The sequence below is a fragment of the Bactrocera neohumeralis genome, chromosome 4 (genome assembly GCF_024586455.1).
Source record: "Bactrocera neohumeralis isolate Rockhampton chromosome 4, APGP_CSIRO_Bneo_wtdbg2-racon-allhic-juicebox.fasta_v2, whole genome shotgun sequence".
Classification (NCBI taxonomy): domain Eukaryota; kingdom Metazoa; phylum Arthropoda; class Insecta; order Diptera; family Tephritidae; genus Bactrocera; species Bactrocera neohumeralis.
This window is the reverse complement of record NC_065921.1, coordinates 61,407,513-61,412,181: the sequence shown is the minus strand read 5'-3', so window position 1 is coordinate 61,412,181 and position 4,669 is coordinate 61,407,513.

The window sequence follows — 4,669 nt, the reverse complement described above, 5'->3', positions numbered from 1 at the left end:
CTTCTTCAGGATAAACGCTTCTGTCAACAAAATCGCGCAGATGGCTATGCAAGAGGTTCAAATAATCCTTTTTCCTCATAATTCCATCAATTTTCTAGAGCGGTCCAACATCCCACCATGTGAAGCAACCCCACACCATGATGTTACCTCCACCATGTTTCACAGTCTCTTTCACGTGATGTCTTTTGATGGTTTCATTGGGGCGGCGCCAGCAATATTGCTTACCATCAGACTGGAACCGGTTGAATTTTGATGCGTCTGACCAAATAACACGTTTCCGTTCGTCTTCAGTCCAATTCACATGATCTCTTGTAAACTTTAGTCGCTCCTTAACATTTTTGGCAGATAGAGCAGGTTTTTGTTTTTTAACCGCCGAGATATACCCAATTTTGTGGAGGGATCTTCTTGCAGTCCATCGACTGACAGATTTACCTATTTTCAAGGCTGCATTTCCTGGTGTCAAACACTTGTCTTTTTTCATTCGTGCCATCATTAGGCGTGCGTCCGCATCTGTCAAAAGCCTTTTACGCCCTCTGACCTTCACATTTGATTGACAATTTCGCATTTTCTGGACTCTTATCACTACCGACTAGCTTATTTGCCGAGAAGAAGATCCACTTTCAGTCATCGAAACAATTTTGTCCTCACCTTCACGCGATATTTTTTTCATTGTTTTTATATTTTATTTACTTAAATATTTTTTAAAATTTATTTATTATTTATTCTTTAGTTATCTCAAAATACGTCCACAATATCCAAAACATTATCTTAGATTAGAATTTACTATACATTAAACACTCTATTTGGAAAAAACGGTAAATATTTAATGCATTGCTGAAATGAAAACGGGTGCAAAATTGAGTGCATGCAGGTTGTTTTGGTTTTTATTAATTTGTTATTGGACTTTGATATTTTCTGTTGTTGTAATATAAATATGAAGTCTACTAAGCACCAAACAAATAAAAACAAAATTGTTGTTGTTATCTTTATTATTACTCTTGTTATGCATTATTAAGTACAAAAATATCATCTATGTACTCACTAATGCTCCCCACTGTATGTATGTACGCTTATATTAGTAATTCGAAAAAAAAATTGGCTTATAATGGGTTTTCAAAAAAGTCTTGCGGTATTTTTATTGAATTTTTTTTTTTATTGAAATTGAAATGAATTTTTGATGACTCATGCCCAGCTCTTGACCAATGCTACGGCTGCTACTATGCCGGTCTCTTTCGACCAATTCAGCGATTTTATCGCAATTTTCGACTACAGGCCTTCCGGAGCGTGGCGCATCTTCGACCACCTCTACACCAGAACGAAAACGTTGAAACCATCGTTGTGCGGTGGAAATGGAAACTGTATCGGGTCCATAAACTGCACAAATTTTATTGGCGGCTTGAGATGCATTTTTGCCTTTATCGTCTTTATTTTGCTCCATGTTTGTGACGCTATAACTCACGAACGACTTAAAAAAACGACAATCAATCAAACACGTGTTAGCGCGTGAAATGAGCTTTCCAAAAAGATATAGCATGACCCGATGCGACGAATAAAACTAGAACTACGCGCTTTCAGCGCCAACTAGCGAAAATACCGCGAGACTTTTTTGACAACCTATTATAAGATTTGATAGATTTATACAGCTAATGTATAAGTACTTATGTCGCCTAATATAACTGTAAAATATATGTACAGGATGTATAACTCAACTTATATATATACTAAAGACATATATACATTAAGGTGCCCGTTCTTTCTCAAGTTAATTGTTATCTCCAAAGCAAATACATCTACAACTTTGAAAATGCGGTATTCTAATAGAAAGGTTTTTGCATACAAACATTTCTTCAATAGGTATTCGCAGTATCAGATATATTGTACACCATGAGTAACAAAAATATGTAAATTGCTTGTATGAATGCTCAGTTTATTTGATGTATGTGTGTATAACTTTTAAAGGAATTTTTAAAGAAAAAAATACTAAGAGCGACAAATTTTTTATAACAATATCGATTACCGTAGGGTTTCATTTACTTGTTTAAATAGAAAATGGATAGCTTGTTTATCAACATGAGAAATAACGAACACCCTAATGGACATACATATATCTTTTCGACAATATATGTATATACCTGAAAGCTATTAAGATTATACTTTCGCCTCCAATCTTACTTCGAAGTATTTTAGTTTCTGCTTAGCAGTACCTTCCACACTTCCATTTGCTTACTTTAAAATTTATGTATACGGATACATATGAAAGTATTAGAAAGCTTTTTTCATAGAAGTCTGAATATAAGGAAATCGTTTCACTTAATGGGCGCACTGAGAAGTTCACAAACGTGTGTGTATGTTTGGTTTTTATTGATGTGGTGATGCCTGTTATGGCATTGGTTTTGTTGTTGTTAGCGGTTTACCCAGCTTTGTTTTTATTATTTTTTCTCCATTTATTTAGTGGCTTTATTGTTGTTGTGCCCTGTCATGTTATGCTTTCAAGTAATTTTTTATGTATTTTTAAATTGAGCTCATGAACACTAATACTGCTGCATTCGCACACATACATCTACAAATTAATATTTTAGTGTAAATATGTGTATGTGAGAGCTGATGGCGTATTGTTCGCCAAGCAGACAGTACAAGGCGCCTAGTGGAGAGTGAAGTAGACATCGCAGCAAAGCCGGAAGGAAGCAAAAGGCGTCAAGTCATTGAACTTGCCAGGTGAGTGTTATAATCAAAACATGTATATACATATGTATAGATGTGTGTACATGCGTTGCCGGCGTCGTACATTCATAATGAATTCTTCACTCACGCATACTTCTGTACTTGGGTGAGCTATGTATACGGTGCAAGAGTGCATTGATATATTCGTATATGCATATGCAAGCTGAATAATGGTCTGATTAATTATTTAAAAACTTTAAAGCTTTAAGGTTTTCAATTTGTTGCATAACCAAATCGTTTACTTCTTACTAAAACTGCTTTAATCCTTTTCACTTCGAAGTAAAGTTCCTCTGAGCTCTTAAATTATTAACTTCTTTGTACATTTTTGAAGTTAACAATTAGAAAAAATGTTGAAGCTTTAATTTTCTTAGTTGCTTTAGTTATTAGCTAATTATTTTTACCTTAATTGTTTCTGATTTTTGTGATATTGAAGAACTTTATGGTATGCTCTGTAAGCTTCAGTTTTATAGACCATTTCCCTTTTGGCTATCTCTTATTTCTAGGATTTGTTTTGAGCTTTTAAGGACTTTAAGTTTCATTTTTACCCTTATGTCATGCTCCGACCAAGTAATTATGTTACATTTAAAATGTTATATACAGTTAGAAGACGAATTAAAGCGAATTTTACAGATGAGAAAACTTGTTCAGACATGTTCAGATCAACACTTAATTACAATATTTCGGATGTTGAGTAGTTTATCCCACTAATTTTATAAATTTAGCAAGATTTCGCCATACAAAAATGATAGTTCTTAATCTCATCTCCGAGGTGATTTGAATGTAATCCACGCGAAAACTCTAAGTGCGACTCTGATTTAGCACTGGCAGCATTGGAAATCAATTACATTATCACAGCTGATTTAGACATTAAAAATAGAAAAAAATGTAAACAAACAAATGAACTAAACGCAATGAACCTGAAAATCGACTACCCAAATAAAAAAAAATGCTAATTAAAGGAGGCAGGCTTTTATAACAAAATACTATATAACAGTGTTTTCTTTTAATAAATACTAGTAATAACCCCCGATAATCGAGGGATTCCGTTATTTAAAATGAAAAAAGTAAAAAAAAAAAAAATTGTATAAAAACTCAATTTATTCAAGTACTTCATGGAAAACTACATTCGTAGTGGTTTTATTTTGGTCGTAAGTCTTAACTTTGATATCTTGAGAAGATCGTACTCGACTAAATGCGACATACAGCTGGCCATGCGTAAAACAATCCTCCTTGAGGAAAACACCATTTGTTTACTGTTATTGCGAATGCTACAATTATTGGAAATTGGCGACGCTTTAAAATAAAAGGAAGTGTTGATTCGCTGGGCTGAAAATTTATACGTGGCAATAAAATTTGTTTCCCTTGTGATTCACCGGTTAAAATTTCGACCTCCAAACAATTACAATGTAGTGCTTTTACTATCAAGCGAGTCCCATTGACCAACCCTTCATATGTATTAAGATTGCGGATTAACATCACAACTGTTCCAACCTTAAGCCTTAACTCATGAGGCGCTACTCCACTGAAATTAAGGGAGTTTAGAAATTCTGTAGGGAATCCGACATGCTCTTGAGGATCTTCAGAAACGACAGTATCCACGCTATAATATACCCTTTCTTCACCGGGCAACATATTTACTATTTCGCTATTTATTATCGTACAGTGATCATTTTTGGACACAAAATTGCCCGATCTTTCAAATGGTTTTGACTAATAACACCAGACTGAGGCTGAAATACCCAATCCACTAAATTTTCATTTAGCAAAATTATCTCTTCTGGTATATTGATTTTCAACACTGGAAAGAGCTCTCGACCTTCTCCAACACGCAAAAGAAAACTGTTTTATAAGGATTCTTTGGAACGCATATTCGTTGAGAGTTTGAGCCACCTAACAAATTTCCAAAGTGAGCACCGTTTCAAACAATTACCAACTATAGCGGCGCGTG